The sequence below is a fragment of the Chrysochloris asiatica genome, unplaced genomic scaffold (assembly GCF_000296735.1).
Source record: "Chrysochloris asiatica unplaced genomic scaffold, ChrAsi1.0 scaffold00219, whole genome shotgun sequence".
Taxonomy (NCBI): domain Eukaryota; kingdom Metazoa; phylum Chordata; class Mammalia; order Afrosoricida; family Chrysochloridae; genus Chrysochloris; species Chrysochloris asiatica.
In genome coordinates this window covers 3,401,523-3,413,613 of record NW_006408737.1, presented here as the reverse complement: position 1 = coordinate 3,413,613, position 12,091 = coordinate 3,401,523, and positions in this window count along the sequence as shown.

The window sequence follows — 12,091 nt, the reverse complement described above, 5'->3', positions numbered from 1 at the left end:
TACTAAAAGTGCCATGGACTGCCAAAAGAACCAATAGATCTGTTTTGGAAGAAGTGCAGCCAGAGTGCTCCTTAGAGGCCAAGATGGCCAAACTTCGTTTCTCATACATTGGACATATTGTCAGGAGGAAACAGTCGTTAGAGAAGGAAATCATGCTTGGTAAGATGGAGGGTCAGAGAAAAAGAGGAAGACCCCCAACGAGATGGATTGGCTAGGTGGCAGCATTGATGGACTCAAGTGTGGCAACAATAGTGAGGTTGGCCCAGGATCGGACATTGTTTCGTTCTGCTATGCATAAGGTCGCTATGAGTCGGTGCCAACTTGATGGCACCTAACAACAACAACTTTTGTCTTTAGTCTTCATAGTCACTATATTCTCTTTTTTTCTTTTTGCTTCTTGATTTTATTGCATTTTTCTCTTGATTATTTCCTCTTTTCATTGTTGGTTCCTTGCTTATTTATTTTGTTTTCTTTTCTTGTGTGTGGAGTGGGGAACGGTTTTCTCTTTCCCACCCAACATAAGACAGCAGCTGTGCCCATACAGTCCAGTCACAACCATACCCTCTGTAACTCTATCCACTGCGCAAAAGCCAATACCAGTTCCTATACCACCTGATCAATGATACACAGCAGCCAACACCAGTGGATCCCATCCTAAACTGAGGTACATGAACAGTGAATTAAAAACAGTGTACACGCTTCCATTCTCTAACTCTAACACCCACAGGAGAGAGTTGGTAAAAGCCTAAGAACACATCAACATACAATCATCAATTAAATACAAATATGACAACCCCAAATGCCCCAGACACAACAGACCATTTTAGCTCACACGAACAAGAGAGAATGGCTCAAATAAATGATCAAGATGTAGAGTCAAAAAACATTTCTGAGGAAGAAAAGGTAATGAATGGAATTAACTGAAAAAGAATTTGAAAGAATGATATTTAGGTACTGTCAAAGGATTGACCGAAAGATTGAGGAAAGCAAGGAAACACAGAAAAAAGCTTGATAAGAATTCAGGAAAATACAAATAGAGCAAATAAATGAAATAAGTGCAAATCTTGAAACAATTCAAAACCTGCAGTTAGAAGCATAGAAGATTAATACTAAGATTTCAAAAGTGGACAATACACTGAAAGGGAAAGGAGCATTGGAAGCCCTAACTAGCGAGCTTGATGGTATATCTCATGATGTTTGTATGCTAGAAGAACAATCAGAAAGGAAAAAAAAAAAAAAAGAAAAACTCTGAAGAAAGCATAAAAGTTATTTGGGACATTATGAAGGGAAACAACTTATGGGTGATTGGAATTCAAGAAGAGGAAGAGACAAAAGCACAGAAAAAATTGTCAAAAAGTTGTTGGGAGAAAACTGCCCTAACATCATGAAAGACAAGAAGATGAGCATACAAGACAGGATAGATCCCAAAAGAAAATCACCAAAACATACCATAAACAAAGTTTCCAAAATCAAAGACAATGGAAGAATCCTGAGAGCAGCTCAGGAAAAACAAAAGGTTACCTACAAAAGAGAACCAATAAGGTGAATCTCTGATTTCTCAGCAGAAACCATGCAGGCAAGAAGACAATGGTATGATATATACAAAACTCTGAAAGATAAAAAATGCCAACCAAGAATCATAAACCCAGCCAAGTTGTCCCTCAAATACAACAGTGACATTAGGATATTTCCTTATAAACAAAAATGAAAGGAATTTGTAATGACCAGATCAACTTTACAAAAAATGTTGAAGGCTGTTCTTTGAACTGAGAACCAACAACAGCAGACAACAACCTGAGATTACCATGCATGACAACAACACCCAGAACTCAATCCAGATATAGAAATATTAAAAGTAAAACAAACGTACAAGACTGAAAATAGGGAACCAGAGATATTCATTTATAATGATGTCAACTACAAAGTAAAAAGAGGGAATAGTGTAAATACAGAATTTCCAAATGGCGAGGAAGTCAAGTAGAGAGCAAGATAAAACAGACTGTTTAAATAGGGAGAAAAGTTAATAAATTACAGGGTAATCTCAAAGAAAATTAAAGTGAAAGAAGAGAAACATTAGAAAGATTTAGTAAATATTATTCCACAGAATTGAAAATGACACGAAAACCCACAAACAAAATGAATCCAGCATAGAAAATTATGAGAAACAAAGAAACCAGAAGCACCACAAAAAAAAAACAGCAAAATGTCAGTAATCAATTCATATCTATCAATAATTACACTGCATGTAAATGAATTAAATGTGCCAGTCAAGAGACAGAGAATAGTAGAATGGATATGAAAACAGGATTCTTCAATATGCTAACTACAAGAGGCGTATCAAAAAGATGGAGACAGCCTAAATTACCATCATTAGAAGGATGATTAAACTAACTTTGGTATATATACACAATGGAACACTACACAATGTTTAAGAATAAAGATGACTCTGCAAAACACTTCACAACATGGACAAATCTGGAAAATATTATGCCGAGTGAAATTAGTCAATCACAAAAGGACAACAATTGTATGAGACCAATCTTGTAAAAACTTAAGAAAATATTTTCTTAATAAAATAAATAATCTATGATGGTTGGGAATGGGTGGGGGAGGAAAGATATTTATGGGCTAGAGGGTAGACACATGTTGAGATAGATGACAGGGCAGGCAATGTACAAGAGGGAGGTCAGCAGAAGAAAGATGAAGGTAGTAGGAGACACAGAGAGGAATGCAATACTCAAAGTGAATAGAGATAAATACTGTTAACTATTGGCACATGAAGGGAATTGCAATCATTGTAATGAAGCAAAGTATGCGATTTGTTGAATGTAAGACTGATGAATGTAAACCTTCACTCAATTCACAGTAAAAAGTTTAAAAAAAAAAAAAAAGTTCGTAGGAAGTTAAATGAAAGGATAATGGAATTTTTCCATGAACTTCTTGAAGCCCTATTGTAGTCTGCTTTTATTCCTTCACTGTGGGCAGCTTGGACTCACGTTACTCTCATGGGCTGATGAGTTAATGCAGGACAACTCATCAGTCTTTGGGAAATGTGAACATGACAAACTTGGTTTTGAAGTGTCAACATCCTTTGTTGGCACACTGGCAGGACCAATTCCCTCGAGGAACGGCTGCTGCACATGAACACCCAACCCCCTTGCAATTAACAGAAGAGAGACAAATAGAAAAGAGAGAAGACTCCTGGCCAGAACCCAGTGGGACAGGAAGCACAGTTCATGCCAAGTATTATTAGAATGAGCTCACAGAAGAAGTATGCAGGACCAAAGAGAAGCAAGAAAAATGGAGAGCCTCCTCACTTATCCTAAACCAGAGGTTCCAGCTGCAAAAGGAGCCAGTGGGATGTCCAGAGGACATTTCTGATTGGTATCAATGTTAAAGATATCCAGTCCAGTAGACAGAAATGACAGAGGCCGAGATGAAACTGCATCATTATGCCCAAGATTCTCTCCATCAGAGAATGGAAATGTGGCTGGGGGGATGGGCAGCAGGTCCCAGGCAGACTGAGTTCTGGGTAGTGTGACCAAGCAAAGTAGGAAGAAGAGGCCAAGGAAGGCATCTAATCCAATGGATAAACCAGTACAAGGTAAGACGATTCCAAGCAGGGCCCCAGCCTGATGCTCCCGGTACCAGGTCTACCAGTAGTAGATTTTATTCCAAGTTCCACAAAATGGAAGCTGAGGTTTCTGTCAGAATTGGTTCAAAGCCTGAGATGAACTCTGGCCTGAAAGTAAGAGCACCAGTGATTCCAATTGTAAGGTTTCTAGAGAAACACAAGTGGGGCAACAAGGCAGTATCACTTCCCACATCAAGATGCTAGAGTGAAAGTTAAGTGTCATTGCTTAGGAGGTTTCAAGATGACCAATGAGGCACCAAATTTTCTTCCTCTTGAAGTCCTTTAGGAAGGACCCATCTCTCTGATCCTAGGAAAAATGTTCTTCCCCAAAGTCCATTTGATGACTCTCTGAAGCTGTCATTTGAGCTGGGACTCTGAAGGGAGAAGTACCTTTCCCTGCCCTGCCCTTCTCTATATTGTCTTGTGAAGCAGCCTCCAGGTCAAAAAGGCAAGTGTAAGGGGCCTTCCTTCTCCAGGATCCTCACAGTCCTGTCCTGGGCCTATGACACACACCTTCTGGTAGGTCCCCCAAGGTTGCAATTAGCCACCCCACTAGTGCTTCAGTTCACTCCAAGGTCCGCCAAGAAAATTCTTTTTAATCAACACTATTCAGTCTGCAGCTCCTCCCAAGGGAAACAGCATAGGCACAGTCTATTTCACAACTGCTGGCCTCACACCAGGACCAAAAGAACAGGGTGTGGCTAGTCAAAGGACTAACCTCCATTTCCCTATCCTATCTCCCTCACAAAGGTATCAATGGGGTCAAAGAAGAAGCTGTCTATGATTTAGGTTTTATTATAAAACACTTTACACAAACAAGAGCTCAGGTCAGGATCCCTTGAGCCATATTTGCATTTGTCACAGATTGCTTGTCATAGCTGATTTTACCACAAATGAGCCTGTTGCCCACCAGAACCAATTAACACCTTTTTCCAAGGAGTTTGAAACTGGGGGAAGAAACAAGAGCAAAAGAGACCCATGTGAACTCAGGAGCTGTGGGACAAACATGCTTTCTGCCATGTGGCCTAGAGAACAGAGGAACCCAATTTGCAAAGAAAAAAATAAATAAATAAATAAAACATGCAAGATTGGTAGAAATGAGGCAGAGAGTCTGTGGACTTTTAGTTCTAGGTTCCAGGACTCCCTGCTGCCATTTTCTTTTAAGGTTTTTTTGTTGTTGTTTTTCAAATGGGTCCTTCTCTGATCTAGGGCTCCTCAAGCTTCCAAGTGGTGAGAGCTGATAGGACTGTCATGGGTCTTGCTCTTCTGCCTGCCTGTGTTGTGTTGGTCTGGTCAGACCTTTCACCCCACTGGTCTGAGGCCAAGGTCAGGCATAGGTTCACATCTGCATCCCACCCCCACCCCTTGATCCAGCCTAGGGCTTTGGCCACAGTGTGTGCTCAGTCAACTTGCGTCAGGTTGAAATAGAATCCAAAGACATCCATTCCTCCATGAGGTATGCTCTTCAGAGCCAGGCTAGGCAGCTCCTCCTACCCTATGTAAGGGTGTCTTTGGTGTGGCCACATGGCCAGTCCACAACAAATTCATGACCTGCTCAAGCCCTTCCGTCTCTGTGATGATGACCCTGCATGAGCCCAGGACTCAATCCCTGATGCAGTCAGCCCACAACTTCCCACATTTTATTTTTATTAACCCAACTGGAAAATTGGACTTCACTCAGGATTGTGCTGAAAACCAGATGCTGGAGCTGGGCTCCGGTTTCCTAGATAAACACATTGCAATAATATGCATCTACCCGTGAAATGCTCTCTGTGGCGGCATGTGGCAGCTCTCCAGAAGAAAGAAAAACAGTGTCAAAGCTACATGTGAGGCTTCTCACTCCCCTTCCTGGCTAGGAATTGGTGAAAATAGCCAAGTTTTTTTGTTGGTCCCACTGCAGGCTAGCTCTTCTCTTCCTCTCCCCATCTCTGGCCAGGGGATTAATAGCTTCTAGAAAGAACTTCAAGCCTTCCTTGATTGCCCTGTCTGGATGAGACCCTTCCTCTTAGCTCCCACCATTCCCTGGTCGAGCCCATCCTAGCAGTCAGCATATAGTCCTGAGATTGGTTCCTCCAGAGTAACTGGTGAGTTCCTTGTAGTGAGTCTCTCCTGGAGACTTCAAGATAAGATGCCATTATTCTAGAGTGGAGTAATCACTGGAGAGGTGAAGCAAGAAGGAGACTTGCAAGCAATGGGAATGTTCATTTATCTACCAAAGCTACTTCTATATAGAACAATACATGTTTTGATGAGAAAATTAGATAAATGTTTTGCAGTATCCTCTGATGGACTTCCCAGGTGTTTCTGGATCCCTGACAGTAAGAATTGTTTCTGGTGGGCAACTGTGCCCTTCTCCACCCCAAATGTTACAAAAATAGCTAAGGAGTTCCAGAAGCACTTCCAACATAGCATAATTGAAAAAGGACTGTAGGAGTATTAGAGGTTCCCAGGGCAACAGTGACCTTTTTGAGGCTTGAGGGAGGACCACTCTGAGACTGTGTGCAGACTGGCACTTGAGTTTAAGTCTTGCCATTATCCTCCTTGCTTGTATCCTTGGCCTCTCTGGATCTCAGTTGCTCCAAGTGGGCATTGAAGATTCTGTCACACTGTGCATAAGGGAGGGATTGGAGGTGGGGGTGGGGGATGGGTGAGAGTTAGCACATGGATTCACAGAGCTGCCAGAAGCAGCACAATTACAATGCCAGCTGTTGTTGTTGATGGGGACATTTCCCTTTGACCAACTCACTTATTCTGTTCCAGGCCATTATTCTGCATTTCCGCAGCATTCTGAGGACAGTCAGACCCCAGAGAGGCATTCAGCAGCCGTGCTTTCTCTAACCCACAGGTGCTGAAGAGTGTATCATTAGGATAGCCCAGACACAGAGGTCAGATCTCAGTCAAGGAGAGCAGGGGCAATCAGGGGGCAGAGCAGCCTTCTCAGTATCCTCAAAGGCTGAAAGAAAAACCAACAGTCAACAACAACAAAAGGCCTGTGATTCAGTTAAGGTTTAATTTAGCTAATCATGACACAAGGATTGGTTTAGGAGTAGGCCTGGGGCCAGATCTGGTCAATGAAACATAAAGGAGGTCTACATAGGGGTGCTGGATAGTGAATAAGGAAGACTGTAGAAGAATTGATGCTTTTGAATTATGGTGTTGGAGGAGAATAATGAAAGTGCCATAGGCTGCCAAAAGAACCAATAGATCTGTTTTTGAAGAAATGCAGCCAGAGTGTTCCTTGGAGGACAAGATGGCCAAACTTCATCTCTCATACTTTGGATATATTGTCATGAGGGACCAGTCTCTGGAGAAGGATATCATGTTTGGTAAGGTGAAGAGTCAGAGAAAAAGAGGAAGACCCCAACGAGATGGATTGGCCAAGTGGCAGCATCGATGGACTCAAGCGTGACAACAGTGGTGAGGTTGACCCAGGATCGGTCAGTGTTTTGTTCTGCTGTGCATAAGGTTGCTATGGGTCAGTACTGACTCGATAGCACCTAACAAAAACAACAATAGCTAAGAGGCACTCTACCACTTATCTCTCAGTTTGTCACATTGTGGTGGCTGTGTGTTGCTGTGGTGCTGGAAGCTATGCCACCAATATTTTTATGCTAGCAGGGCCACCCATAGTGGACAGATTTCAGCTGAGCTTCCAGACTAGGAAAACTAGAAAGAAGGAAAGGCAGACTATTTCCGAATGTTTCACCACTGAAATCTTACGAATAGCAGTAAAACAGATAGCACCAGAATATTGAATATGGAACATGATGAATTGTACCAGAGCATTGTCAAATATAGTGCCAGAAGATATGCTCCTCAAATTGAAAGGCACTCAAAATATGACTGGAGAAGAGCTGCCTATTCAAAGTAAAGTTGACAATGAAGACGTGATGGAGTAAATCCTTTAGGACCTTCGTTTGCTGATGGAGCACAACTCAAAATGAAGAAAAACAGCTGTAAACATTCAGTAATAATAAGAACATGAAATTACCAAGTATGAATCTAGGAAAATTGGAAATTGTCAAAAATGAAATGGAATGCATTAACATTGATATTCTGGGTATTAGTAGCTGAAATGGACTGGGATTGGGCATTTTGAATCTGACAACCACATGGTTTACTATGCCAGGAATGTCAACATGAAAAGGAATGGTGTCACATTCATCATCAAAAAGAACATTTCAAGATCTATCTTGAAGTATAATGCTGTCTGTGATAGGATAAAATCCATCTGCCTAGAAGGAAGACCAGTTATTACAACTATTATTCAAATTTACCTGCCAGTTGCTAAAGCTAGTAAAGATGAAATTAAAGAATTCTACCAACTTTTCAGTCTAAAATTGATCAAACATACAATCAAGATTTATTGATAATTACTGGTGATTGGAATACAAAGCCTGGAAACAAAGACAAATGCTCAGTCATTGGAAAACATGGCCTTGATGACAGAAGTGATGCTGGAGTTCGCATGATAGAATTTTTCAAGACCAATGACTTATTCATTGCAAATACCTTTTAAAACAACATAAAAGACAATTATACACCTGTACTTCACCAGATGGAACACATTAAAATCAAATTTACTACATCTGTGGGAAGAGACTATAGAAAAGCTCCATATCATCAGCCAAAACCAGGCCAGGGGCAGGTTATGGAACAGACCACCAATTCGCAAGTTCAAGTTGAAGCTGAAGAAAAATTAAAACAAGTCCATGACAGCCAATGTGTGACCTTGGATATATCCCCCCCTGAATTTAGAGATCATCTCAAGATCAGATTTGGTGCACTAGACACTAATGACTAAAGACCAGAATAATTGTGGGATGACATCAAGAAGCCATACAGAAAGAAAGCAAAAGATCATTAAGAAGACAAGAAAGAAGGAAAAGACCAAAATAGATGTCAGAAGAGCCTCCAAAACTTGCTCTCCAATGTAGAGATGCTAAAATAAATGGAAGAAATGAGGAGGTAAAAGAACTGAACAGAAAATTTCAAAAGGCAGCTTGAGTAGAGAAATATTATAATGAAATGTATAAAGATCTGAGGTTAGAAACCCAAGAGGGAAGAACCTGCTCAACAGTTCTCAAGCTGAAGGAACTGAAAAAAAAATTCAAGTCTCAGGTTGCTATATTGAAGGATTCTATGGGCAAAATATTGAATGATGCAGAAAGCATCAAAAGAAGATGGAAGGAATACACAGAGTCACTGTACCAAAAAGAAATGGTCAATGTTCAACCATTTGAAGATGTGCATATGACCAAGAACAGATGGTACTGAAGGAAGAAGTTCAAGGTTCACTGAAGGCACTGGCAAAGAACAAGGCTCTGGGAGTTGGTGGAATACAAATTGAAATCATTCAGCAAACTGATGGAGCCCTGGAGGCACTCATTCATCTATGTCAAGAAATTTGGAAGACAGCTCCCTGGCAAATTGACTGGAAGAGATCTATATTTGTGGTCCTTCCAAAGAGAGGTAACCCATGGAATGCAGAAGTCACAGGACAACTCAATAATGCCACATGCAAATAAAACTTTGCTAAAGGTAATTAAAAAACAGCTGCATCAATACATTGACAGAACACTGCCAGAGGTTCAAGCCGGATTCAAACCCGGAAGTGGAACAAGGAATATTATTGCTGACATCAGATGGATCTTGGCTGAAATCAGAATATCAGAAAGATATTTACTGTATTTTATTGACTACACAAAGACTTTCAACTCTATAGATCATGACAAGCCATAGACAACATTGTGGAGAAAGAGTATTCCAGAACACTTAATTGTGCTCATGAGAAACCTGTAAATAGATCAAGAGGCAGTTGTTCAAGCAGAACAAGGGGACAATGAATGGTTTAAAATTAGGGAAGGTATGGGGCTGAGTTGTATTCTTTCATCATACTAATTCAATCTGTATGCTGAACAAATAATCCAATAAACTGGATTATATGAAGCAAAATGTGGCATTAGAACTGGAGGAAGACTCATTAACAAGCTGCCATATGCAGATGATACAACCTTGCTGAAAGCAAAGAGGACTTAAAATATTTACTGATGAAGATCAAAGATCACAGCCTTCAGTATGGGTTGCACCTCAATGTAAAGAAACCAAAAATCCTTACTACTGAATCAACAAATAGCATCATGATAATGGAGAAAAGATTGAAATTGTCAAAGATTTAATTTTCCTTAGATCCACCATCAACACTCATGGAAGCAGCAGTCAAGAAATCAAACAATGTATTCATTAGCAAATCTGCTGCACAAAACCTCTTTGAGGTGCTAAAATACAAAGATGTCAGTTTGAGGCCTAAAGTATGCCTGACTCAAGCCATGGTATTTTCAGTAGCATCGTATGCATGTGAATGGAAGATCATAGAACAATCGATGCATTTGAGTTATGGTGTTGGAGAAGAATATTCAAAGTACCATGGATTGCCAGAAGAACAAATAATCTGTACTAGAAGAAGTACAACCAGAAAACGCCTTAGAAACCACGATGACCAGACTTTGTCTTTCATACTTCACACATATTATCAGGAGGGACCAGTTCCTGGAGAAGGACATTACACTCGGTAAAGTGGAGAAACAGTGAAAAAGAGACCCCCAGTGAGATGGATTGGCACCATAGCAGCAACAATGGGCTCAAGCATAGCAGCAATTGTGAGGATCTAAGATTATAAACCCTTAAAAAGGTTTATGCCAGCTGAGTTGGGGTTTTATTAAGTTATTGTTATTAAGTACCATTGCGTCAGTTCCAACTCCTAGTGATCCTGTATAGGGTTTCCAAAGAGCTACTGGTAAGTTTGAACCACTAACCTTTCAGTTATCAGTCCAGTGTTTATCCTACAGTGCCACACTTGGAGTTTTCTGTAACTTACCTCTAAAACCATCCTAATATGCTTATCTCTGGTGTAGGCTCATCACACTTTTAAATTAAAATTAATTCTTTCAGTCGAGGAGCCCTAGTGTGATGCTGTAGGATATGCACTAGACTGTTAACCACAAGGTCAATGGTACAAAGTCACCAGCAGCTCCTTAGAAATCCTATACAGGGATATGAGTTGTAACTGACTCAGCTTGTCACTTAACAACAATATTTCAATGGACTTTACCTGTAAGACTGACTCTTCAGAGGTCTCTATTACTTCTCTCTCTCTTTTTTTTTTAATGTTTTATTGTGAATTATGTGATAGTTTACGTGGGAGAACATTAGTTTTACATTCATTCTATCGTATATCGTTTCATTGCCATGGTTACAATCCCCTCCATGCGTCATCAACCAACCAAAGGGTCAAGCTTGCACCCCGGTCGTCAGCACACAGCCCCTCTCCCTCTCTGGATCAAAAATCTCCAGCTGCTCCAACTCTCCACGTCATTGTCTCTGCCTCCATCTCTGGCATCACTACTTCTCTGGGTAGGATCCCGCTCTCCACTCTTCTCCATTGATGGTCCCAGGGACCTCCGCTCCTAGACTGAAATGTTAATCACTCCCCTCCTTGCTATAAAAGGTCTACCTTTACATTTCCATCCCTCACAATCAGTCCTGATAACAATTATTCAGTATTGTATCACAAGAGACCTATCTGCATTTCATTTCATCAGCCCCACCCAAACAGATTGGAGATTCCACCTTCCCCCACACCCTCTGCATCTAGGTTCCCTCTTGAAAGCTTGTAAACCAGTTACGTCTTACCTTTGTAGGCCCCTCATTCTGGGTAGCCAGTGTCCAAGTTGCCCATCCCTGTCCACTCTGTGTATGGAGGGGGTGGGAATGATCCTTGTTATAAGGATTTTATCCCTCTTTTGAGCTACTGCATCCATAGGTGTAGGTCAAGTTCATCAAATTGTATCAGATTACTCTTTTTTTTTTCCCCCCCTTCTCTCTTCTTCTGGTTGAGCTCTAATCATCCAGTCATTGAAGCCAGGTCAAGTGGGTATTATCTGCAAGTGTGGGTGTTCTTGTGCTTGTTGCTCCACTCTCCACTCTAGTCCTCTGTGGCTATGTCACTGACTCTGGGCCCAAGAGTCCCCAGGTCTTGCCACACTGCTGGCCAACCAGGTCTCCACCCGGGTTCACAGGAGTCTATTGAACATTGTAGGACTTAGCTCACCGCTCCATTGGTTTTTCCCTCACTTCCCCTTATCGGTGACGAGCATGGTCACTAATCAGAGCATGTATTCCCACTGAGTCTTAGTCTTGGAAGGGGGTTTGCATTGAGGGGAGCCGACCACTTGCCTTGATGTCTCCTGGGCAAGTAACTTGCTTGTTCTTGTAGTAACAGTCGGTCTGCCTCTATTGTTTTATATTTTTCCTGTAGATCTGTCTTTCAAGAAGTATCTTCTGTTCTTCTAGCCGCTCCAGGCTGGTTTGCTCATCCTTTCAAGCGGAAATTTCACATCTCTGAAGACCTGGATGTGGTTCAGGCTTCCACCTATAGTCTTAAGTAATGCAGAGGCT